Below are 27,849 nucleotides of genomic sequence, written 5' to 3' on the forward strand. Positions count from 1 at the left end.
ATTCATATGGCAAAGATTTGAGGCTAGCAAGTTTAGCAACTGAAAAAATATTGTTTTTAGGTATTTTTATTGATCGATATGTCTTGAGTTATACTTTATATAAGTAGATTTATTTCAGATATTGCTACAATGCCTCAAATTTCTTCAAAGTGTATCCCTTTAGCGTCGACACACTTTTGCCAGTGACTTTTCCGCGACTCGAAGGCTCCCCGGTAAGCGGATTCCGGAAGGTCCTTAAGGGTCACGCGTGCAAGCTTCTTTGACGGCACTTAGGATCCCATGGTGGTGTTCTTTGAGGGAGGATTGCACTTTTAGGAATAGGAAATAGCCTGGTGGTGCGAGGTTGGGACTGTAGGGGGGTTGGGGAATCGTCGCGATCCCGTTGCAGAAGGTCTTCGCAATCAGAGACTCGACTCTACTCTTGTTCGTCCATCCAAAGACCTTTGGGACGAGTTTACCGCAGATCTTTCGCATCGCCAAATCTTCAGTGATAATAATGGTGTGCGCTGTCATCTTATCCACACCAATAATACCATCTGCGATCATGCGCACACTTAAACGACGCTCAGCTGAATTCAGCACTTCGTCCACACGTCAGGAAAAAAATATTACCAATACTTTTTATACAAACCTTGAACACTTTCTCCTCCCTTAAATCCATTTCTCCAGGGTCTTTCTATATCTTGTGTTACGTTAAAGTTTTATTTTTGTCTGTTTTCATTGTTTGCGGCATGCATAGTGATGAATCACGTGTTGCTTAGCGTTCTCTGTCAGTGTTTTTTTTTTTAAATTTGGCAAATGATTTTCGCAAGTCGGGCGAGTGGAATCATGGATAGGTTTATATTTTTTTTCGCATTTTGTTCTGTTTACTTCTCTTTGGACTTAGAGCAACCGTGAAGGTCATACTTATTATTTTCAATCGGCCTTCGATGCGTATTAAACCAGGAAACGTTAACGAGAAATGCAGAGAACGAATTTTCGTTGAGTGTATGTATAATTGCGATGCAAATGAAGCGCCATGGCAGTTGTCAATACTGTTAGAATCCCTGTCTTCAAATTTACGAGATTCCCCAGTTTCCGCATTTGGGCATTAATTTGTTCTGGCCATTCAGGTGAAGTTATTCAGTCACGTGACGCGATGAGAGTGAGAAAGAAAATGAGTGAAAAGGAATGCGTGGTCTTCGTTCGACGGAGGCAGAATGATCGCCGAAACGTGAGAAGATATTTCTGTGAGTGCCCTTTCTTTATTTGTTTCTATGCGTTAACGTTGGAAGTCCACACCTGTTCGTCTCTCCACTGTGTTCAACGGCATAATGTGGAGACAAGCGATAAACTGCACAGCGTTGGAGGTCCCTATGCAATTATTTTCATTTTCGTAAAGACGGGTTTGATTGCAAGAGAGAATTGTTTCCACATGTCCGTAGGCTGTTTTCCGTCTTTCCAACGCTAAGACTTTTTTCTATTCGCTGCAAAAAAATTCGCTCGTACGGATTTCCTTCGTTTTCTTATTCGAAGTCTAAAAATTTAATTTAATTTGTTGCTGCAATGTTTTAAGGTTGATTTGTCGATTATGTTTTTTAAAAAATTGCATTTAGTTTTTAAGTACTCGTAGACCGAATGTATCGTCCTCTGAGCATTTCTAATGTTCGTATTTTTGCCTAAGATTCAATCACTTATAATTAAACTAAAAACAGTTGAAAAATTAACGCTCTTTCTTTCTCGTTTTCACTGTAAAAATTGTTGCGGAAGCCAAAATTTCATTATTAGAGACGTAATTGTACCCTTACTTTTAATACGTGCATATGAAAGAAATGTTTGTTGTTAGCGGCGTAGATATTACGGTCGTTGGTAATGGCGTACAAAAATGCGACCAATGTGTTTGCTTATCACAGTGTGAATGGTATAATTCTATCTATGTACTTATACTGTTCAACAATTTTTCTTGACTTTCATCCAATTAATATTGATAAAGCATGCTAGTAAAACTAGGTGAGCCACTTTCTAATTTCAGTTTTCTCTTCCTTTGGTGTTTTTAGTGTTGAATTATCGAGTACCAACCTCTCTCGCATAGCCTATGGGCTACTAATTAACTAAGGTGCTCCTGTTTTATTATCTGAAAAGAATACAGAAATATCGGCGAACAACTTTTATTACTCGCTTATTAGTTTAAATTTAATTCATGTTGTCGCTGCTTTTTTGTATTCAAAATTGGAAGTTTTCTAAAATCTATGTGAATCACTTATTTTCTAAAATGACACGACCATTAGAAAGTGTTCCCGAGAAGAAAGGGAAATGAAATTCCAAGATTGAATGGCGATCTTAGACTTCGGGAGCAACCGAGGGGCACGGACTGCATGAGGCATAGAGAGAAAAAGGCCTGGGAAAGTTAAAGAGGCGTTTAGATTTGTGATGAGGGTAGGAGAAAATGGTTGGGATTAAATACACAGGCGAGTAACTTGAGAAGACGAAGGCCACGGGATAATGGATCACTTTAAGCGCTCGATAAGCGTTTAAAATAATAAAATGTGATATCACGTTACCTAATGCACTGGTTACATAATTTTGGATGTTTAATGTACTTAAATGTGACTAACGTAGAATTGAGTCATTTTTCTAAATGTGTTCTGGCGAAATGAAGCCATTAAATAGTTAGATTTGAAACGTTGGGATTGACAACTGTTATTTCGACAGTAGATGCATTCATCTCGCTCCCTTATTTTAGACAATATCCGTCCAAATAGGGCTTGTATTTATTATGTAATAGAGTATTGATAAATGAAAACTCACTATTTGGGGTAGCATTCAAAGTTGTGGCCCAAGCTAAACACAAGTATACGTCAACAAAGACACCATTTTTTTATTTTGTAAATGCTTAAATGATGAATTTTTTTCGCCGCCGCATCTTTCCGCCGATGAAAGTGGGTGGAGCCATCGAAAGTAAAAAGAAATATTTGTTTGAGTTTCCATATGTAATCGTGCCTCTTTATTGCATGTGCCACAAATCTGCATGTGATTACATTATGAACATATTGAATTACTCCGTTACACTTAAATAAATAACGTCAAAAACGACAGTTGAATTGAAATATCCAGCTCCTGAATACAGTCAGTTGCGGATGTACTTTCTGGGTTATATATATATATATATATATATATATATATATATATATATATTTTTTTTTTTTTTTTATGCGCCATTCGTTGGCAATTTTCCCGGTTCTTCTGGTTCGACTGGTCCTTAGGCGGGGGCTAACAATTCGCTTGGGCCCGTTGTTCACCAACGCTTGTTTCTTGTTTTGGCTTGTTTCTCGCCATTATTAAGGACTTGATAAAAAAGGGCGGCGTTTCCGGGCAAGTAGCAATTTAAATTAACGCAAATATCTCCTGTCTTCTACTCGGGGTCACGAAGTACACAAGGAAATATGTCATTGATTCTAATAGTTTCATATTTTTTAATGAATTAACTTTCAGTCCGGTTTATATTTTATACTTGCCATTTTTTAATTAAACATGACTCAATTGCAGTATTTTCATACAAATGCCTTTCGGTCTGTGAATATATCCCGTCAATCAATGTTTCCGCATCGGTCTGTCAAGCCTTCGTGTAGTCGTCTACCCAAAACACCCGTATCACAACTATATAGTATTTTAAATTCTCGCAGTCTTTCATTTCCCTTTTCTTCCCTGAGAATTCGTCTTTTGCGGGCTATAGACTAGTCACGTATAAAATGGAAAGTGCGAATGTGTTTTTTGCGGGGGCCGGTCGGAGTGCCTCAATCGGAGGGGGCGGAGTGGGAGGCGGAAACGATGGCGAGGGGAGGGGGGGCAGCGGGTCGCGGCCGTTGTTAGGGCTGCTCGCGCGGGAGAACAATCTCGTGATGCAAGTGCAGCGCCGGGAGCGAGCATAAAAGGAAACACGAAGATAGAGAGAGAGAGAGACAAAAGACTGCGGGACGGCGATGCGAAAAAATAAATGAGTAAAGTCTACTATAAAAGATGTCGGCGACGGGTTGGTTGAAATAGATGGGCGTAACTGAGCGTGGAAGTTTGTCGAGGTTAGCAAGGGCTGCGAATGCGAGACCACGTGTGAGGATGAAGGGGCAGGGCGGGTGGGTGGGTGGGGGGAGGGCAAATATGAGAGAGAGAGATCGTGGAAAGCCGTAGACGGGGTGTGTTTCGAGCACGGGATGGAGGAGGAGATTTTATTTTCGAGAGAGTAGTGCGGTGTCCGTGACGGAGGGCGCGGGGTGTGTGTGTCTGGTCCGGGGGCGGGAGGGTATCCCAAGAGGGGCCCCGGGAGAGCATACGCCGGCGTGGACCCAACCTCCTTCCCTCCGCCAACCCCCGCCCTCCCCCCCTTTCCCCCATGGCGTGCGCGAGCAATCCCCTCGCTCCCCACCTCGCATCATGGCTCCTCAGGTAACCCAGTTGTTCTCCTGATCCAAACATTCTTTATGTACTTCCGAATACACTTTTCTGTCCTTTCACAGGGTGGGCTCAAAAATGTGCTCGGTTCACAGCCACCGGTTTCTTGAGAAAATTCATCAAGAACTCATTCATACTAATAGATTTAACTATTTATATGAAGATTAAAGTATAACTATAATATTATTAAAGTATACATGCCACCGTGCAACCATAAGGAAGAAGAGGTCGATAGGATATACGATCAATTTGAGGAAATAATCGCGTGTATTCCTGCAGGGAAACATTTGATAGTGATGGGGGATTGGAATGCGACGGTAGGCGAAGGAAGAGATGGTGATGAGGTGGGGAACTACGGTTTAGGCACGAGGAATGACCGCGGGGAGAAAGCAGTTGAGTTCTGTAGGAGACAGGGGTTATTCATCACCAACACTTGGTTTAGACACCACAAAAGACGCATGTATACATGGAAAATGTCAGGTGACTCAGGAAGGTATCAGCTAGATTATATCCGGGTTAGACACAGGTTTAGGAACAGTGTGAAAAATTCGCACAGCTTCCCGGGAGCGGATGCGGACTCAGACCACAATTTAGTTGTTATGAAACAATGCGTCCGTTTCAAAAAGATAAGGAAGGGGCGGCGGGTAAGAAAATGGAATGTAGAAGCATTAAATGGATTAAAAGGAAGGAGTACCATCAGGCTGTTGAGGAAATCATGGAGGATGTTAAAGAGCTGAGTACTATCGAAGAAAAAAGTATCAACAAAGGGTTATCGAAAGCCGCAAAAGACACTATTGCAACCGTTAACGCCATAAGGACTAGGAAACCATGGATCACGAATGAGATGATTACAAAGATGGATGAGCGTAGAAAATGGAAGAATGTAAACACAGAATTTGGCAAAATGAAGTACAAAGAGCCAAACAATAAATTGAGTCGGGCAACAAAAAAGCAAAAGAAGCATAGGGGAAGACGCAGTGTGAGGATATGGAAAGTTTGTGGAGGAAGGGTGAAATTGGCGCGCTGTACAGCAAATTTAAATCTTTATCGGGATGTAAGAAGGGAAGATCTATGATAAGAGCTAGAGGTAAGGTGGGTAAGATGATAGTTGACACAGGAAAGATCCAAGAGACATGGATAGGTGGAGGATGGATGGAGTAAGGATATTAAGAAAAGACTCGTAAAAACTTAGGTATGGAGCGTAGCTATGTACAGCGCGGAAACGTGGTCATTGAAGCAGGAGGATGGACGTAGACTGGAGGCTTTTGAAATGTGGGTGTGGAGAAGGTGAAATGGACAGAGAAGGAAACAAAGGAGGAAGTACTTGGTATGGTGGGCGAAGAGAAGGGTTTGTTGGGGGAAATCCTATGGAGGCAGGAAAAGTGGATGAAGGAGGAGAGTGTGGAGGACGAACCCCGCGCTGGACGGTCGTCGACGTCACGAACGGACGACAACGTGCGTTGGGAGCGTAAAGCGCTAAATTCAGACCGTCGGCTAAGTGGACGCATGATCGTAGATCGTATTGGCATTGATTAAATGTGAACTCCATTATCTCTGAAATTTTGGCGAAGCGAGAGATCTCCGCCGAACTCGTCCCGAAGGCACTCCGACACACCTGCTCCAAGATGGCCGACGAAAAACGACATCGCGACGATTCCCCATTCCCCCCTTAAATTCCCAAATTGGACCAGCCGACTATTTCCATTTCCCTTAGTGAAATCGTCCCTCAAAGGACCCTACCCTGTGACCATAAGTGCCGTCAAAGAAGCTTGCACACGCCCTCTTTAAGGAACTTGCGGAAGCCGCCTTCCAGAGAGCCTTCTAGGTGTGGAAATGCCGGGATCAAGGGATGTACTTGGTAGAATTTCGAGGGATTGCAGCAATAACTGAATTGAATTTATTTTTCTGAAACTTTTTACGATAAGTTTTGTCCAAACCATATATTTTACTACTAAATCTACGGTAAAAAGTATTATACCAATAATATTAGTTCGGCTTTCATTAGATGCAGAATTGCCTCTTATTTATAAAAAATGTCAGTTTCATCGTAATCATGTGAAGCGGGGTCAGGGGAGTCCTGCCATCAATGCAGATTTTTCAGTGCCCTTAAACGAACCAAATCTTGCTACGGGGGGAGGGGGGGCTGAGGCACCTCTGCGAAAGTCCACAACACCACTTGCATAACGCTCTACCCCCTGGACTTGGGACTGCTGACCGAAGGGTTCCGGGTTCGATTCCCGGGCAAGGCACTCTGGGCACCTGCAGATCCATCCAAGCTATGTGATTTTTCGGGTACCAGGTCTTCCTGGGAAACCATAACCGGCAGAGGGAAAGGAACTGGCCCCCCTACCCTGATGTGTGAATTTCACACGCCGTATAGGGCTTAGTACTGGGTGAACTCTACCATCACCTACCAAACCGACCTTCGGGTGGATTACTGTGTTTATGGTTTTTATAATTATTCTCTAAAGGTTTCTTGATATCTTGCCAAATGAAAATCTTCTATTATTCGTCCCATTGAAAAGATCAGAAATCCCTCCGAACCCTCGAATTCTTTGACCTTTTGAATTTCTCAGTACTATTTGCGAAGTGTTAGAGCGATAGAACGATGAATACGTCATAGAATCGTGGAGTATCTCAAAATTGGTGAAAAACTCGCCCCCCACCCCCCTATGCAATCTGCATTCAGACATTGCTTTTCTACTCGGTCGGGTTTTATGGTAGTAACAGATGATATCCGTCATCATAACTATTGATGTATTAGGTTTGACAATAGGAAAAAAGAATGGTGACCATTGTAGGGGACCAAAATATTCCAGTTTTAAACGCTAAATATGTAATCTTGGAATTACCGAGAACAATAATCTCTCGTTTCCCCGTGTTACCAGGAGTTAGGATGGCTGAAAACCAAGTCTAGGAGAAAGTGTTTCCTTGGAATCTTTTAAGACCCCTTCTCCAAAATAAAGAACGTTCATATTAAATGAATGAGTTTGAAATGCGGCCTAATTGCCGGGAAATCATTGCTAGAACTGACCCAAATGTTTTATGCTTTCCAAGTCATCGAGTTACTTGTAAAAAAAAGTACGCCTGGAGTATGCGATCCGAATCTGAAACTCCTTTCACCTAGACTTAAAATGATTATTCCTCGGAGGAAACTTTCGAGGATAAATTGTTCTCTTGTTGCATTGCTTGCATTGTTGCATTGAAATGCACATTAGCGGATGACTCCGTTAAAAGTTACTGTTGCGGCATCTCCCGCAGTTTCTTTGGAATTTGTCAAAGGGAAAACACCATACGTGTTTAAAAGTTGGCTTTAACCTCGTGGACAGTGGCGCCTCGCGCACGACTGCGAATACATGTGACATTGTATGTACGGTATTTCGTCATAACATCTAGTTCCTTTAAAAGCCCCAAAATTTCAGAGTTTAAGAGGACGCCTCGGTAGCTTAAGTGGCTAAAGCACTCGACCGGATATTGAGGGATCTGGGTTCGAGTCCCAGTCAAGGCGAATGATTTTTACGCTCTGAAATTGTTGCATTGAAATGCACATTAGCGGATGACTCCGTTAAAAGTTACTGTTGCGGCATCTCCCGCAGTTTCTTTGGAATTGTTCTCTTATTTAATAAAATGAATAATTATTTTTCCAAGTGGCCGTACTCTTTCTAGATTGATGCTCTTTCTTTTCAAAACAATTACAACCTTGATTTACGCATATTGCATGAATAAATGAATGTGTAAGTACGTACTTCGCTTCTCTTCTTTGTTGTATGTCATCCCGTTTTGTCCAGTTAATCGAAGATACAAGATTCTGTACAGTGCATTGGATAACAAAACATAACCTGACGTCACACCTTGCAACAATCCCCTCTTCAATTGTGCATGTTTCCTTCCTCCCTACTGTCCGCCCAAAATCCTTATCCTACTCCCGCTCTTTCCTCGCTTGCCTAATGTTCTCCCCTCTTTCACTGTCTTTAACATACCATTGACAATCAAAACGCTCTGCATTTTGATTGCTTCAATGGACATGTTTCCAAAACCAAAAACCAAAACACGCTCCACATCAAAGTCTTTACGAGTACTTCCTAAGCACCCTCACTCAAAGATCCTGTAATCAACTCCCTTCTCCTTCTGAAAGCTTCTTTGCCTAGTGTGATTCTTCTCCCTACGTCACTAATACTTTGACCATTCTGGTCTGAAACACATCCGAGATACGTAAACTGTTCCACCTGCTCTAGCTTTTTCCCTTCTATTTTCACGTTTGCTCATTCAGTTTTCCTGATCCTAGAACTTTTTTTTGCTAACACTTATCCTTATTTAATTCCTAATGCACATATTTTTCAATGCGCCGAGCAGAGTTGGCGATCTCTTGGCAGACTGACAAACTAAACCTTGATCATCCGCAAACCTAATTGATTATATGAATTCTCCAATGACTTTCGTTCCTATCTACAGTTCTTCCCATGCCTCTTTAATCATTTCCTCCGGTGATAATGGACACCCCTGCCGTACACCTCTTCCTAACACTGCCCATCCGGACTCTCCGTTCCCCACTCGCACCTGAGCAGTCTGAGACATGTACAGGTTGCGGATTAGCCTCCTGTCCCTCCGATCTATTCCTATTTTCTGCAGTATACTCGAGAGTTTCCTCCCTGACTCTCCATCTGCCTCTCGCACCTGGGCTGTCTGATCAATCCTATATCCCTACAATCTACTCATATTTTCTGTAATATACTCGTTGGATTAGGTTTTCTCAATTCACTCAATCAAACCCGGTTTCGAAATCTACGAAGCAGACATGCATCCTGATTTTATTCTCTGATCCCCTCTATTAGTGACATCATTGCTGCCAGGCATGACGCCTGCCTCTCCCCTTCAAGAAGCAAAACTGATCATCACCTGAGTAATCTTTACCTTGATTTCCATTCCCTTGTTGATGATCCTGAGAACCACTTTGGCTGCGTGAGAAATCATACTTATCGTCCTCTTGTCCTCACATAGTGCCGCTGTTTTTACCGACATCTTTTGGATTAGGAACTAACACTGATCTGACGAAGTCCCCCACGACCTTAATTGATTTCAATTCCCTCAGTGCGCTTTCTACTTGGGGCAGTCGAATAAAAACCGAATACCCGCCATTGCACACAGTCCGCTAAAACCTAGATGCCAGCTTTTTACGTCTCGATACTCTCCTTCTCTCGTCTATATTTTTAATAATCTCGTCCGTAATCCATGGTTTCCTTGTCCTTTTCCCGTTTACACTTCCTAGAGTTTTGCATGCCGATATCAATCTTTTGATATATTCACAATTTCCCTTTATAGTACGCGGCCCCTTCCCTATCGCTCATGATTTTCTCTAAAGCCTGCTGATACTCCTTCCTTGCCAGTCCAGTTAATGTTTCTACTTATGTTACCTTTCCTGGACCGCCTCCCCTGCTTCATCTTTTTGAATCGAGCATCACGCTTCGTATTTACTAAATTGTGATCCAAGTCCACATCTGCTTCAGGGAAATTGCACATTAATCTCGCTGCTCCTTGATCTGTGCCTAACCATAATATATTGTAACTGATTCATTATGTATACATGTAACATGCTTTCTGAGTCACTGTGTATGCATGTAACCTACGCCTTTTGTGGCTTCTAAACCAAATGTGGTGAGATTAATTCCATAATTGCTGTAATTTTATTGTGCTGAATATAACTGGTCATGAGATTGCTCTATGTAGTTAAATAATTCTTTGTTGCTATCGCGAAAGGAAGCAATTTCGCGAATAGAAAGAAAAACGAGTGATCGGTCGGCCGTATGACTCTTCAGAGACTTAGAAACGACCTAATGCTGCACTTCGGGAGTACATGCTTTCTCCTCAACCTCCACGTGACGTGATTTCGACTTCCACCCGCAATTCAACCCTTCTCCCCTACCCCTCTCCCCCCCCCCCCACATGCCGTCGCCCATTGTATCGCATTACCCAACGGAACCTTTCCCGCGTCTTATGTGCTCACTTTGCGCTCTCAGCCCTAAAAGTATGCATAAAGGTCGTGCGAGAGGCACTCCCGTGGGTTTCCTCTCTTCCACTTTGCACTGCATGTCTTTCCTCGGGGAAAATTCTCTTACTTCCTTCGCCCAAGTCCGTATCCCAGTAATCATCTCCCTACTTCTTTCTCCCTTCCCCCAAGTTCTCCTTCCCAAGTGTCCGTGGAAATGCCAAATCAACGCTTCTCGCTCGCGGTATAAGTTTTCTAAGCTTTCGGAATTGAAACTGCGGATTGAGACGGCGGATGGTTTTACCATTTTCACGTGACCGGTTGCTATTAATATTTATTTGACTATTTAGAATAATTTGGGAGCTTATGAAGCACTTACGGGTATGTTGGAATATGCCTCGTGTATAACGAAAGTTTTACTTCTCTTTAGTTAATTAGAAATCTCTCTTCAAAAAGTTTTTACTGGCATTGATCCCAGAGCTTAATTTAAACTATTTTACGGTTAAATGGTGTTTCAAATTCTATCCTTTTGTACATTCTTTGCCTATTTGATTCGAACCTTAAATTGGATATTAGTGTATAATTCAAGTAGTCTGTGGATTCTTAATACATTTCTTGCCTTAAAAATCTCTATTCTATTCTATTTTAAATAATTAGTTGTGCGTTAAGTTTATTGTCCTTGTATTATTCTAGCGTGACTGCTAAGGTGTAGGGATAAAAGGATTTTATGGATAATTTAGGTTTAAAAAGATTACTCTGAAGGGATTGGACCATATCACAGTTTATCTCTCGCCTAAAAGATCCTCTATAAACTATCTTATGAGAATTAACAGCCTTGTCTTCCTCTAACTGGGTAATATTCCAACAAATCTTAGCACTTAACTGAAAATCATACGTTTGCTATTGTACGCACTGCCTTGGCTCCGCACAATGGTCGAAATAAAGGTAAATAGGAAAGCATCAACTCATTCCGTTATAAATACTTTGGTAAAAGTGCACTGATCGAGTCCATTATCCCACTTTTCTTCTCTCGTTCATTATTACTTAAGAAACATTCACGGTTGGCATTGGCTCTGCCAGCAAAGAGCACTCGCCCCATCTCATTTCAAATCATTTCTTCCTCCCCTAAGTTGGATTGGGACTCCAGCCTCGCCCCGCTTTATGCTGCAGCAGCGCCACTCGCTCTTTCTTCAAAAGCCTCTTCGTATTTTCCGTCTGCCGCGAGGAGGAATGAATGAAAAGATCTGAAGACGTCGCTGGAGCGTGAATATGCCGACGCTAAGGAAACAGGGCGCGGTGGTGGCGGCCGAAGGAACTAAAAAAGACAAAAGAAGAATCGAGTTTCCTCCTCGCCCTCTTTTTACGTGAATATATTTCTTAAGGAAAAGGCTTTGAAATGGCTTCCCCCCCCCTCCCCCCCCCCCCCCCAGGGATTAATCCATCAATTACTGGAGCGGGAGTCTGCTGATGGAGTGGTATGCCGGGTGACATACTCGTTGCTTCTGCGCTGGAAGCTCGCTGAGAAGTGTGTGCATTTAGACTTCTGGCTCCCACTCCTCAAGTCCTGCTTGTTTATGTCTATTTCATGTTGGTTCTTCAGAGGGCTTTCTGATTTTCGAGAGTACTCGGTGGTTGGTGACGTGGGTACCGACGCCTATTTTTTTGAGGCAACTTGTATTCTCCGAAAGAAAGTCTATATGACGCTTGTTGTGCTTCGAATGCACTGCACCACTATTTAATAAATGTCACGTGCCGATGTCGGATAAATTCAGAGACGGAGGTTATCGCGAAGTCGTGACTTTCAAAGGTACCGATATTCAATGCTTGGTCCGTAAGAAAGAACCGTTTTTTCAGGTTTACCTTTCTCGCAATCGCATTTCTCATACTATATCTCGCTATATTTCAATGACTTAAATTAGCCCTAGTAGTCTACATAGGGGTAATGTACGAGGTTAGGCGGAAAACTAATGCGCACCTGCTTGTAGACCACAAACAAAATCACCTTAAAAAGCACTCCTGGTGGCACGTGGAAGTAACATTCCCCCTCAACATGCATGCGCAGGTTTGAGGTCGTTTCATTCATCCAGTGCATTTCGAGAAGCTGGAGTATGGAGACGTGTTCCAGTCCTATATCAACTTGAGTTAAACAGCGTGCTGTGGTCGAATTTTTGACTGCTGAAAAAGTGGCTCCTACTGAGATTCATCGTCGTTTAAAGGCTGGTCATGGTGACGATGCTGTTGATAGGTCTACTGAAAATACTGTAAATCGATGGGTAGTAAAATTTCGTGGTTGGTAGCCTGGAAAACCCATAATTGTTGATGAAACACGCAGCGGACGTCCGAGAACTGCCACAGACGATAAACATCGCAAACTCGTGGAAGATTTGGTTCAAAATGACCGGCGAATCACTCAAAAGCATATCGCAAACCATATTGGAATATCCAAGGAACGTGTCGGCTTCATTGTTGAACAATTGGGATACCGTGAAATCTGTGCACGATGGTGACCACGCGAAAACAAGCAAAATCCTCCTTATTCCCCCGATCTTGCGCCTTGCGATTTTTATTTTTTTCCTCAATTCAGGAGACACCTCAAGGATAATCATTACACCTCGGACGATGAGGTAAAGGCAAAAACTCGCGCTCCAGAAGCATGTGTGCATTACTTTTCAGCCTACCTTCGTATTCTCGCTAATGCCGCAATCACTACTGATTCTCATTTTCCGAATAAAGGCCCCTTATCTTTTCCTTTATCTTTAAGTTTGGTTCGCGTGAGAGGTAATCATCATTGGTTATTGATTGCCCCATAAAGGTATCTTTTGGACGGTCCCCATCGACTCTCGTGCATTGCATGTAAACATCCTCTTCCTTGCGCTCTAATTATGTCCGTCTTCAATTTTTCTTGCCCTGTGCCTCCTTTCATAACGTCCGAAATGCCTACTGTCTCCCTTCCTCATCCCTCCATACATGCACGTAACAGCCTGTCTTGGTCATGAATGTCCCACTGTAATCACTCGTGTCCCTTTAAACCACCATTTATCCCTTTCTCGAAATTCTACCAGCAACTTCTATGCTTCGTCTTCAATCCTTCATGGTTTGGTCTTCTCTGTCCAATCAATTTGTTTTCTCCATTCTTCGTCACGCCATCCCAAAAGCCGCTCTCTAGTCTATGCTCATCCTCTGGCTTCAAAAACCACATTCTCGACCCATACCTCGCTACGCTCCAAATTAAAGTTTTTGCTAATTTTTTTACGTCTTTCCTTTGGGTACTCTTTTGGAAAATGAGTAAATCCCTCCCAAATGCCTACTGCATCGGGAACACCAAAATGGAATGTTGTAGACTCGATTAAATACCGTTACCCTCACCCGCGACCTCTCCTGGGTGAAACACATACGGGGATTATGTGGACAAGCTAACAAAAAATTAGAATTTATTAGAAGAGTACTTGGTAAATGTGATGAAAAGGTCGAAGAGAAATGTTATCTTTCGCTTGTTAGGCCTCATTTAGAATATGCTGCTAGGATACGGGATCCTCATGAAGTTGGAGTAATTACCGAATTGGATCGCGTGCAGCGTAGAGGAGATAAAAATTGTAAAATATCGTGATAAAATTTGTAGCGTATGCAAAGTATTAGAGCAGCTAGGCTGGAAATCACTCAGCAACGAAGGTTAAATTACTGATTAAATCGAATGATGAGGTCTCAGGCGTGATATGGTGAAAGCGTAACATATTAAAACCACAGGTATTGCAATTTTCCACTAGATATTTATTTCAACACTACCGGTTTCGATGTTTTCACATCATCATCAGGTGTGAGCACAAGTGCGTATCTTCTCCACATATATAGTTGCATACAAGGGGTGGGGGGTTTAAGGGGGGGAAAAAGGAGGGGAAAAAAGGGGACAGGGGAATTCCATGAGGGGAAGGGATGAAAGGAGGGGTCAAAGAGACTGTTCCCCCCCGCCTCTTTGACCCCTCCTTTCATCCCTTCCCCTCATGGAATTCCCCTGTCCCCTTTTTTCCCCTCCTTTTTCCCCCCCTTAAACCCCCCACCCCTTGTATGCAACTATATATGTGGAGAAGATACGCACTTGTGCTCACACCTGATGATGATGTGAAAACATCGAAACCGGTAGTGTTGAAATAAAATATCTAGTGGAAAATTGCAATACCTGTGGTTTTAATAACTGATTAAATCGTTTGCATAAATTGGAATGATGTCCCATTAGCAGTGATGTTTAAAATGTATCATTACCCCCGTCGTACTACGGCAGGAGTGTTCATGTCAATAAAATAAGAGATATTTATTGTAGAACAGATTGATTTAAGGTGTCATTTTTTTCACGAGCGATATGGGATAAGAATGACATTGTCCGACCGCGGTAGGGCTCATAATCGGGTCAAAATTAGTCCGGTGTGTCACCCCCCTGCCACACACCCTAGCGGTGGCTTGCAGGGTATTAAAATATCTAAATATCTACCCTTCTTCTTACTTCTGCTTCTTTTAGCAACGCAATTTTCCTCCTTAGTATAAGTACGTGTGTTTTTTGGATGATAATCAATTTAAATGTGCCGGACTTGGCTGTTGAGTTCCTGGGATTACACCGTCTCCTTAACGATGGGGTAAAAGGGATCAAATAGCTGATCCTTATATTCAGGGAATTCAAATAAAATAACTACGCCTTGGAATCTATTACCAAGTCAATTCACTGATTGGATAACTTCTTGATTGTTCTTTGTCAATCAAGGCTTCAGGTCTATTCGAAAGCATGCAAAAGTCCTGTTCTGGAAAGGAAGATATGCATATACAGATGAGTGGTTCGTGATCGTACACAATCCTATCACATGTCAAGCCATAAAATCGGCAGAGGGCGTTTCATAATGAATATAAGCCAAATCACATTAATACGCTTAATTTTCTCGTCTATCCTTAAATTACGAGGATGATTAGGAAACTGATTCCATGGGGTTCAAATTTGAGCTCGACATATCATGTTTTAATGAAATATTAGACTATCACCGAACTCAAGACTTCAAAATAATATTCGATCTTCTGGTATCCTTTCCGCTTTTCTTCATTCGCATGAAGGAGCCAAACGTATAATCGATGGTTTCGGGCGTAACTTTATGGAACCGATTCATGTAACAAATGAAAAACAGTAAATTGTGATTCCACTGAACATTTCAGGTGAAGATAACGTTGAATGTCAAAACCCGGGTCGCATCGTAAAACATTTTCAGTGGAATCACAAAGTTACTATTTCCAAGAAACAAATGTATTTATGGGCTCAAAAAAAGTTGGATACCGGCGTCCGGCCTTCATTCGCGAAAGGCTTGTACAAAGTGAGCGAGAATTTTGAACTGGACACCAGAGTCTGCAATCTGCAACCATGGCCCTGGTGCCCTCAGTGCCCTACTGTTACCTCGCTCTGGATTAGTATGACCAAATTTCAAGTCTTTCCCTGCGATACTTACTTCCATGAACATTATTGGAAACGACATATTACTCATAACATTTAAGTATCCGTATGCTTGAGGACTTTTCGTTCCTCCTTTTATTCCTCGTTCTCATTAAGTCACTGAGCACAGTGCTCCTGAAAAGTAAAACGAAGAAATAAAAATTTGATTAATTCTAGTCATTCATATCGACGGTTTGACGGAGGCAGTGATTACATTCGTGTGATGTCAAAACGCAATATTAGGTTTAGGGAATACGAAGACATCTTCCAAAGAAATAATATGTATTTTTTAATTAAAATTTGTTTGTCACCGGCGTAACTTTATGGAACTTGCATAACATTAGAACTTTGTGCATGGAATTACAAAGTTAATGATTTCATTTCATTTCAAACGATATGAAAGTTGTCAATCCTATAGCAAATATTCAATATTTAAGAAAGAAAGACAAAACGCCCCATTACAAAACTTCGGAATATATGAGGTGGAGTGCAGCATATATCACACTCACCATACATCAGACAGACAACACGCATTGCCAATACTACACGTTCAAGGAGCACTTGGCTCACTATAAAAACGGCCGTTTTGAAAAATTGGCCCAGAGTTTAGAACATGCATTATTTACTCAGAGATGAAATCATGAAGGACGAACCGGGAATCATCGAGACTCCCTTGTTCAACCTGGTTCCTGAGTTTAAAAGTACGCAGACTACCATAGAAAACACACACCTCCCCACCTCCTCACTCCCAGTCTTGCCCCAGTCCCCCCCCAAGAAACCGCCCCCCTCCCCCGATACCTCCCCCACCTCTTACCACTTGAAACGTATTCACTCTTGACTACGGGCAGTAGTTCGCTACTGTTGTCTTCATCGTTGTCAAAATTCCCCACTCCAGCTGATGGTCACCTGGTTGACCGAAGTATCGGTAGAGAGGTTTTTTGTCTTAATTATTCAACATTGGCTATAGGATTGACGCCTTACAAATTCACAAGCAATGGCTCACACCATCTTAGCTTCCAGGAAATAATGTTAGAAAAGATTTATTTGGGGAAACAGCAGATGGATTGATATGGGAACAAGAAGGGTGGGAAGATGTAACAAAAATATTTCAGAGCTGCGGAACAATTTATTTTCGGCAAAAGCGAACTAGAACCACGAAAACCATGGACGACCAAAAAATGAGATCTCAATGAAGAAAGAATGAAGAAGCGGAAGAAACAGAATAAGGAAATATTTGAGAATTTGGATGCTGTCTCACATGCCAAAAATTATTTTCAGCTTATTGAAAAACTGGTCTGGAGAAAACTATCGAATAAAATTTGGGAAAAGGTGAGTTCGTGTAAAGTGTACGAAGAGGAACCAGGGAAGCAATAATAGCTTAACGACAGGTACTAGAGAGGAAGATAGGAGGCTAATGGGAAGACGTGCGTGTCCTTCATGTACATGGAAAAATCCTTTGGTGAAGTTGACTCGGGACCGCCGTTTGGAACTGTGACGAATAATCGGCATCGATTGGAAGGTTAGATGAATTATTTTAAATTTGTTCAAGGAGGCACAGAAGACTGGTAATGGACGTGAGAAACGAGCAAAAATAAGGAGAGCGAGGAAAGACTGTCACCTATCACATTACCATTTAATTTATTGAAGAGAAAGCACTCTCGGGATTGAAAGTGACCCAAGGCATTGAAGCAAATGGAAGAACTAATAATCACAGTTTCGGCTTAGAAGATGATAGAGTATCGTAATAATGGCAGAGTCTGAAAAAGACATGAGAAATATGCTCAAAATACTATTCAAAACCTTAAAAGATTTTAAATTTCATATCAAAAAGGAGAAGACCAAAGCAATGTCTATAGGATCCAGGAAAGAAATGTACAAATTGACATAAATATAAACAACACAATACCTGGTGTAGGTTGACTGTCTTGCTATTTATAGAGCCGTTTTTAAGTGTTAAAGAAAATTAATACGAGACAGAGATGAGAAGAAGAATAGCCTTCGAGCTGATTCGGGTGGTGACCTGGCCCCCCGACACATGCCCTTGCGGCGGCTTGCGGGGTGTTGCGCAATTATATCAAAGCGAACTTTTCACAAATAACTTACTAATCATGCGAAAATGGATACTATGAAAACTTTTGAAAACTTAGGAAAATGGGAAGAAGCTTAAGATAATGGGGATATGAATCTGTAGGGTACAAACGAAAACAACCCGGGTGGATGAAAAAGAATGAAAATGTTTTAGATATGAAGAAAAATAGCACTTTTTATTTAAACGGAAACAATGGAACGATAATGGTGCCTGATGATACCGTAACAGGGTGTAACTCGTCGGAGCCATTAACGTCCTTGGAAAAGTATGTCCTATGGTATCTTTATTTTAATATGGTCATTCAAAACTTACACGAAGTGAAGCCTGGAGCAGTTGAGTTTTTTAAAAATGAGTTTTTTTTAAACAGAAGGACTAAAGGGGGTAAAATTCATTGCACATTCATTAAGGCATAATCATTTATTAGGAAACATATTCAATGGCCAAGGGGTACGAGAAAAACTAAGACGAAGACCTAGAACATTATATTTCAAAAACGTGGAGCAAGAGATGGACTGTACGCTCGTCGTACGCCAACTTAAAGGAAGGACCTATGGATAGGGAGAAGTGCCTATTGCGGCAAAGCATTGCCCTAAAAAGTTGGTGCTTACATTAATATCGTCTCTGCATTCCTATATATTTCCCCATTCTTCCGGTATAGCTAGCGGTCATGAGGGATAATGTTGCAGCAGCCAAAAAGGGCACCAAGGACACATTCCCCACGGATTCATCCGCAGGGGAGGGGGGCTACTCCAGGGGGGAAATCCCTGTTTGAGTAGTTCGTGACTTGAAGCGAAAAAGCCGTTAAAACCTTACCCGTACTTATTTCTTGCTCTTATTCGCTCGATACGTCCATCTCCAAGACGAGGTCTTTCGATTTCGTTTGGAAATTCGGTGCCTGTAATTATTTAAATGCTAACCGCTCCATTCCTCTCGCTGACCCAAGCGGATGATTTCGGAGGAGCACTCTGGGCGCATCACCCAAACCTGCGATTATTTAGCATCGTAGTCAAGGTCTGAGAATTTCCTATTCGCAGGGTTTTGGAATCCCCATTCGCAGAAAACTAATTTTAACAAATTGCGAAATTAATGCTTTCGAGACGCCACCGCTTGCGCGATTAATGGCAAGGAATATTCCCTCTCACATTTGAACGGTTTCCAATCCAATAATCGCCAATCATCTCATTCGCTAATTTTAAATTTAGAATTATACGAGGGAACAATAAAACGGCGATCCGTGCCAATTTATGGCTCCGTGGCACGCAACCTCCTCTCCATGGCCAATAATTTCCCCCAAGGCCGCAAGGGAAACAGTCTCGAACCCGAGGGAGGGAGAAAAAAGGAAGAACGGGTGCGCGCTCTCGTATCTTACCGATCTCTGCGTGTGCGGTTGATGAATTCAAACGTAAGCTGAGAGCTTTAGATCTTCCTGAAAGAAATATTTTATTCCCAATGTACCAGATGATCTGGTGATTAGCATTTAGCTGTAGCTTTCGTTTTGCTTTGACCATGGGAGAGATCATGGTCGATCAACATTTTTCGATCAAGTTATAAGATGTATAGAATAGTTGGGATTATATATGAATCAAATTCAACTTGATTTAAGTCAAGAGTATTCATAACTTCAGTACCATTGATATCCGATAGTTTTTACGGTGATGGATGGCTCTCTTATTTCATCTATTAAATATAGAAGTCGTAATGATGGCATGGCGATTATGATCAGAACAAATACTGGTGGAATTCCATTGCAACAATTTCATAGTGTAATTAATCATCCGCCTTGACCGGGGTTCGAACCCGGATCCCTCAATGTCCGGTCGAGTGCTTTAGCCAGTTAAGCCATCGAGGCGTCCTCCTAACCTCTGAATTTTTTTTTATTTCAGAGCTTAGAAGGACGCCTCGATAGCTTAACTGGTTAAAGCACTCGACCGGATATTGAGGGATCTGGGTTCGAATCCCGGTCAAGACGAATGATTTTAACACTCTGAAATTGTTGCATGAAATGCACGCTAGCGGATGACTCCGTTAAAAGTTACTGTTGCGGCATCTCCCGCAGTTTCTTTGGAACTGGTAGAATTGCTCCGGCGGTTTCTATTTTTTGGTTGTCTAAAAGGTCTCGATTCGTTTGCTTGTATAAAGTTATTGATAATATTAAATAACCAACTAGTACGGTAGTGATTACTAGAGTTATTATGGTATGATCATGGAAGTTAATTATTTGTTCTATTATAGGAGATACTGCTTCTTGGAATCTTATTTGCGCTCAAGTTGCCATTTTTAATGGAATAATTAACTCTTCATTCATGTAGCTCGTTCGTTCATCCTTATGTTATTCTGCGCTCGCAACGTGAGGGCGCGTACTTGAATTGTTAAGACGCCATCCGCCAAGACAAAATAGCACAATAAAGGTTCGAGTCGCATTCTTAGTATACTTTGGTAACTACTGCTATCATCTGGCTATAAATAATTGCAGAAATACCGTAGTTTTTAAATGCATGGCCAAAACATTTGCGTGGTCTGAAAATTTATGGCAGATCGGGAAGAAATTAAAGAAGTGAAACTATAAATGACCGCAAACTTTTAATAATCGTATGAAACCCAAGCATTTGTTGTGTTCATTACAGCTTGACTTCATGGTGGTACAAACTGTATAACTCTTACGTAAGTCAAGAGTCTCGCTGTTGAAGTTATTGAAATACATAATATTCGCACAGAAGGCAGGAACTAGCGCCTCTAGGTGAGCCAGATGGAAACTCAGGAAACCTTTACTGTTACATGTTGTATTATTTCTCCTTTTTTTATTCTGACTCCTTTTTCTGAAAATTTTGTCAGATCCAATTTTTATTACTTTTCAATTTTTTATTACAATACATATTGCTATATCTTGTGTTTTTTTTTAAATTTGGGTAAATATTACACAAATATAATAATCGTAGGAATATAATAATTCGTAAAAAATTGTTTAAAAAATTAGGAAAGAAAAAAAGTATATGGTTACAATTATTTATTGTACCGGTAATCTACCGGTTAAGATAGGTTTTGAATAAACACAAACTAGCAAACGGTCCAGCGACAATTCCCTTGCCTCTCCTATTAAAACTTAACTTTACATGCTATACGACAATACATGTATGTCCCTCCTCAGCTCCTAGTAATTCTTTCTTCCCTTCATTCCATCCTATTTCCCAATGCTATTCATGCACCTTCCTCTCTTGTCTAAGATTCTACCCTCTGTCACAGGCTTCAACAATAACGAGTAAAATAATTATTCATTGCGGTACACGGACGGAAACCGTGCATTTAGAGGGAGTAAAAGTATTTATATTGGTATGTATTTGAAAGTGATTTTTCCAATGAATTTGTTTCAGCATGTCCCTTGGCAGAAAAAAAACTATTTTCGGTGGACCCAAGGAAGTGGGAGTATTATTTGAACGATATATTTTCAATAACTTATTCATAAAGATTGAAATTGTACTTTTTAAACGATCGAGATCTGTATTGGATGAACCAAGTATGTCATTTTGTGCTTCATAGGATGTATTTTTTAATTAAAAAAAAAAGTGTAACTTCTCACGTTTCGATTACTTCGGTAGTGTTTCACTTTAAAGAAAGATGTCTTATTTTCAAATAAACTCATCTCATTTAAAATGTTACAAGAGTATAATGTGGAACAATTTGATAGAACGTACGCTATCAGGATATTCTTGTACCCAATTCCGTTCCTTCTGGTGTGATCTCTCTCTCTGTGGTCTCAGTAAGTTTTCCGTTAGCTCATTTGGGTGCATTCAAAAGTTCTTTCTCGTGAAAGATATTAGCGTCGTAATTCGGTGGCTGCTCCATTTTATTCTTGACTTAGGATTGTATCAAGATAGTTTTTAAAATTATCAGTGTCATTAGTGATTCCCGTTTTTTTCTTTCATCTCAGCCAATCAGTCATGGCTGGAATTCGAGAGCTCATTCGTTAAGCACGTCATTCTATGCGTCGCAATTAAACTCCTAAGGCGTGAATGAGATGGAAAACGCGGTAGCGTGGCATTTTTTTATCTTTTCGAAATTATTATGAGCGACATAACTCATTTTTCGAGGGCAAAAACTCTTTATGTGATAGGTGACAATTAGCGTTTGGTGGAAAGGCTGAAGTAATTAGCTTCGGAAATGGAAAAAATATCATTAAAGAAGCCCGTGGTATGTAAAAGAAGCGAAATAAAAAACGAGTCATCAATAAATTTGGCTCGTCAACCTTTCTAATGAGCCCCTTAATCTGTGTTCATAATTTTTTGAGATTTGTCCCTCGTCCCGAATATGGTAGGCTGGCTACTGGAATAATGGGGAGGAAATGAAAGTTCTCCGGGACTCTGTAATTTTTAGTATCGGCTCCGGAGCAAAACGATGGAAAATTAATGCAGCGCAATTTTTACACCATTAATAATAAAAAAGTTTTAGTAGTCATTTATGCCGAATTCTGTATATTGTTTTAAAACGAATACGCTATTCCCAAGGTATAAAAAAACATTCAGACCCGGATTATTTAAGAACAAAAGTCAAGTGTCATAACATTTAAATATCATATCCTACTAACAAAATCTCTCATTCGCATTTAACCGATCACTTCTCAATTGTTAAATACAAAGTATCGAAAGCCGAATGTCGGTGGAGCAGAATAAATTTAAAATTTCCAAGCTGAAATTTAGGATTGATAAATTTTTGACATTGTGTTACTGTCATCTGACATGGTTTTTTGTTAACATGAAATATTAAATTGAGTGTATTATTGAAATCTAGTCACAGATATTCACTTAAGAATGCGTCTCTTAAGTTTCCCCCCTGACATTGCACCCTCCATGTTTTTATCCTGCCATGTGATTCATTAGATTAGATCCAAGTGTGGGTCCAGATATACGAGTGAGTGAAGATTACTCATTGTAAATATTATGGACCAATTATTATCATCGTGCATTGACTGGGCATGTAGGCAGGCTGGTACTGGTTGTGTAGTGGCTGTTACTTCTCTTCAAGGCAGGCGTAGTGATTTGCCAATCGTTTTCTTTATTAGTGTCTCACATGAAACTGTTCCATTAGCATATCCGATTCCGAGCTTAGAAAAGTATTATCTTTGGACACCATTCAGTGAAAGTATTAATGAGTAATGCGAATGAAATCTGCATGCGTGATTCTCAGAGTCATCGGTAAGTAATGTCAGGTATGCGTTGTCTTCACGCGACTCCATAATGTTTTCCTTTCAGGACACGTTTTAATATTTGAACAGGTAGGTAAGCAAGCGCTTCTGTTGCGGTATGCGTGTTAAATTTTTCAAGTTAATTATCGCTCCGTCAAGAAACGTTTCGCAATTTAATTTTACTGGTACGCTGCCGACATAATTCATCAGTAGGTACACTTTGCGCTCTCCGCTAAAATATTATATTCGCATCCCTGGAGAGAGTCTTCCGTTTGCCGTTGCTTGGCGTTGTGGAGGGAGGAATGGAACCTCAACAGTGGGCAAGATCCCATGGGAAATGCGACGGGTAGACCCCGTCATAATTCCTCAATGTTCTTCGGCACTGTGAGGATTAAAGCTTTTAATCCTACCACTCGTCACTGATCTTTGATTATGCAGTTTATACACGACGGAAATATAATTTTTGGATTGGGTGATAGGTTAATCATTTTGAATTACTTTTTTATTTTCTACTCTACCATCTCACTAATATAATTTTGATGTAAAATCGATAGGCACTCGAGAAAAATGAAATGAAATTGTATCAACATTTAAAACGAGGCATTATAGACGTAATCAGAAATTGATTCAAAGCTTTTTTATGGCGTCATATTGTTTCTGCACGGAAAGAAAGAGCAATGAAGGGTTGGAGGTGCTCAAAGGCCATCTGTCCTGTTATTTCGAGCGGCGAGGAAATGCGAGAGGAAAGAAAGGAGACGAGACAAAGATAGTTCACCTTATATTGCAACATCGAGGGTGGCTTTCTTCGACCTACAACGAACGAACGGTGATAGGAAATTTTACGCTTTTGCATAAGAGAAAAGCTCACATAAACCTCAGTCGCGATTATTTTTACAGCGGTATATTGCGCTAGTCTTAATTACATTTATGAACAAGAAAAGATAATTACTTTATGGGTCTCTGGAAATAGGAATGAGAGAAAGAATGGTGAAAGGTTTGGTTTGTGTTGATGGTTTGAGTGTGGCATTACATGCGACTAAGACATAAACGCTGAGAAAGATAGATAACAAAAATTGAGTTATTTAAAATGTATTTTTGGAGGATAAGGAAAGAAATTAACTTGGTGGACAAGGTGAGAAAGGAGAAAATATTTGGGAAAGTTAAAGAATAAAGAAGTATTTCACTGTAATGTACAGAAGGCATAAAGTGGAAATGGATTGTACGCCGGCCTATGTTCTGGAGGGAATGATTAAAGGAAGAAGGGTGGACGGGGGATATACAAACCTGTAGAAATACGTAACTTCAAGGTGGCTGGGAAATATGGTAAAATGAGGAGGGTAGCTGAAGACATAAGCGGTCCGCCCGAATGGCAGCAACATTCGGGTGTCAATGTAATGACGATGGGTATTCAACGCAGCAGTCGCAGATCCCGATTTGCCAAAAGAGCCATCGCTGCTCCGCGCGCGGAATCTCCGTCGGCGAGGGTCATCCGCCACAGTGGTCCGCAGCTCCGTCCGGCCCGCGCTGCCTAGGAGAGTGTAGGGCCTCGCGAGGTCCACACGGGGGAGAGCAGGGGCCTCTCTCCGGCCGCCTCGACCCCCCTCCCCACCTCACTCCCTCCTCCCCCGACGTCTCCACTGTCGTCCCCCGCTCGCCCCTCCCGCAACACCTCCGGGGCCACGCCGTGATGGATGGACGAGAGGCCGGCGGCGGCGGAGATTGAGTGGGGGGGCGGGGACGAGCGGGCGGGCGGAGGAGGCGGGTAAGATGAACCGACGTCAAAAAAGAGAGGAAGCTTTTGAGGTCTTGATGGTTCTGGCCGCCGGTGTTACGCCTCGGCAGCAGCAACACAAGCAGAGTCCACTGACAGGAAGGAGCGAAAAATAATTCCTCTCCCTGATTTTCGAGGTGCGAACGACCTATCAGGAAAGGGGTGGGCAACCCTGGGGAGTGGAGTAAGATGAGACAAAAAAGAGGGAGACTGGAGCATGTACCTTCACTCGGGAGCGCTTTTCGTGTGCGGATGGCGTTTGCTGGGACCGAATTGGCTTCGAGGAGTTGGTAGTGCCGTCGGTTTAGTTTTTTGAGGAGCGTGGAGAATGGTCCACGGATCTCTCTCGAGCTAGGAAAGAATAAAAAAGAGCGTGGATCTTTTAAATGCAAGTCACGGTGCTTTGAAATGCACCCTTGACCCCGTCTTTCCCACAATTCACTCTCTTCCCCTGCTAATTCGTTAGCTCCGACGATCCTCTCGAGGGCAGTATCACTGATATTGAAGATTGGGATGACGACAGACTTATGTTTTGCATCATTATTTTTACATTTTTGCGTTACATCGAAGTTAATAAGCGCTATCATTTGCAGCCAGCTATGGCGAAGCTGGTCCTACAGCCAGCGATATTAAGAAAATCTCTAGAAGGCTCTGTTCCCCTAAATGAATTCTTAGCATACATTTTTCTCTTTGCCTTAACTCTCATATATGCCACTCTCACATATGCCATTAAATCCTATATATATTGCTCAAATACATACCTCGTTGCTATTTTTTTCCAGTTCTTTCTTAGCTGACTTAAAGATCTAGTCCTCGAAAAGTTACAATTCGTCACAGTAATTTCAGCTGAAAACCAGCAGTGAGGTGGTCATTTCTCGTTTTTTGGTTCCGTGCCCTGTTTATAAATCATGTTGCTCCTTTAAAGTTAACTATTTACGTATTTAATGCCTCTTTGGTTCACTGGTATATCTACGCTCCCTTTCGCTCACATAAGGCTAATTGGTAATTTATTAAGCATGTAAATGTCTAATGTTTTTTCCCTAATTATAATACGTTTTTATGACTAACATGCGTTTAATTCCGTTATAGTCTTTGTAATCTCAGAGTTATTTGCTTTTCTTTTTAGAAGGAAACTGTCTCCTCGGGATTAAATTGGAAGCCCAAACCTTACTTCCTATTCTTCGCATTTAATATTTTTGAGCCCAGAATTTAATTTTTCTTGCTGTTTCCCATTTAATGGCAAAGATTGGTCATTATGATACAACGTGTGCTCATGGTGCGTAAAATTGTTTCGGGCAAGGAAAAGAAGGGTCGGAAGTCAGCCCAACGGTTTCCATGATTCGAAGAAGAAAAATCCAAAAGATTTCCATAACATTCGTACGACCGGCATTCGTATTCGCGGGGTAGCGATGCGCTTCTTCCGCTTGCAGTTTGGATATAACGAGTCGGTATTTATGTATACATACACACGCTTACAATTATAGTTTTCATTTATTTCGTTTTGCTGCTTCCTTCCATTTAAAAAGATGGCTGTGATAACGAAATATTGAAAAGAAAATTATTGGACGCTATTATGTGTTTTCAAGTTTCCGTCGCCACGCTAGTGAGTAATTATATAACCATTCTTGTAAACATTTTTGTGAATAAATAAATATATATATATTCATTCACGTGGAAATCGATATAAGGCAAAGGGAGAGGAACACATGTAAAGGAGGAACACAGGAGAGGTGGGAAAGGCGGAATCGAATGGATCACGGGCGTGAAAGTATTTTCCTTGACCGGAACAAGGACAATATTTTTTTCGCTCGTGATCTATTCGATTCCGCCTTCCCCACCTCTCCTGTGTTCCTCCTTTACATGTGTTCCTCTCCCTTTGCCTTATATGTATTTCTATGTGAGTGAATATTTGCTCTCCATTTGGCGGGATGGTCTGGGAAATATTTTTCCTTGTGATCTGCTCGATTCCGCCTTCCTCAGCACTTCTGCGTTTGTCTTTTTGATGTGATCAAATCCCTTGCCATTATATCTTTATCTATGTGAGTGAATATTTGTTCGCCATTTGACGAGTTTTCGTGTTTCAATGTGGCCAATGTGGCTCGTTTCTTTTTTCTCACTATTAGTGCTACGAAACGCACTGTTCCCATTCTTTAACATATGATTGCTTTCCTTCCTAGCCTTTCCTTTTGTGTCCACGTCCATTTCCCCTATGGTTGTTGAAATAGCTCCCGAACGCCATCTCCTGGCCAAAAAATTGGGGCATTTGATTGCATAAAATCCCCGCAGATTTCAGGTTAATTTACGTTTCCTCGATAACTCAAGTGGTTAGAGCATCCGCCCGGCAAGTCGAAATATCCGTGGTTTAAGTCCTGGTCAAGGAAATAATTTTACCTTTCTCATCTACTCCATTCTGCCTTCACCACCACTCCTGTCTTTGTATTTTATGTGTGCCCCTATCCCCATTCACATAGAAATACGAGGGTCATCCGGAAAGTAGTACCCGTTCGTGAAATAAAGACACAAAAGTAAATATTAACAAACATAAAAAATTTTATTTGAAAGAGGATACTTTAAACTACTTCTCAACATAATCTCCAAGCAAATTAAGGCATTTGTCATAACGTGTGACAAGTGTCTGTATTCCTGCTGCATAGTCCTTCGCCGCCAGCTCATTGAGATACGCGAGGGACCCATCTTGCACAAATTTTTGCATAATGCAGATGGTGTTTAACAATTTCATGAACAATTGTTCGAGAAACATTGGGAAAATGCTCACAGATGTCATCAATTGTGACGCGCCGATCGTTCCTCACGAATTCGTCAACTGAGCTCACCAGTTGGTCTGTAATGACAGACGGTCTCTCCGAACGCTCATCGTCGTGTGTGTTCCCCCTCCCCATGTTGAAGTTGCGACACCACCGCCGAACAGACGACTCGTCCATTA

The 27,849-nt window shown here is 41.4% G+C and overlaps 1 protein-coding gene across 2 annotated transcripts in view; it reads left to right on the forward strand.

The window, feature by feature from the left end:
- LOC139694856 (protein-L-histidine N-pros-methyltransferase) overlaps positions 1 to 27,849 on the forward strand; it is a 545,809-nt gene that overhangs the window by 43,611 nt on the left and 474,349 nt on the right. Inside the window, exon 1 of one of the 2 annotated variants that reach the window (XM_071593380.1) lies at positions 11,705 to 11,772. The exons of the other annotated variant lie outside the window; for it this stretch is intronic. The gene's annotated coding sequence lies outside the window, so the exon portion shown is untranslated. Of the gene's footprint in view, positions 1 to 11,704; positions 11,773 to 27,849 lie in introns of those variants that run through there. 2 annotated transcript variants of the gene reach the window in all.

The sequence above is a fragment of the Hetaerina americana genome, unplaced genomic scaffold (genome assembly GCF_022747635.1).
Source record: "Hetaerina americana unplaced genomic scaffold, ioHetAmer1.1.p SCAF_58, whole genome shotgun sequence".
In the NCBI taxonomy this organism is placed as follows: domain Eukaryota; kingdom Metazoa; phylum Arthropoda; class Insecta; order Odonata; family Calopterygidae; genus Hetaerina; species Hetaerina americana.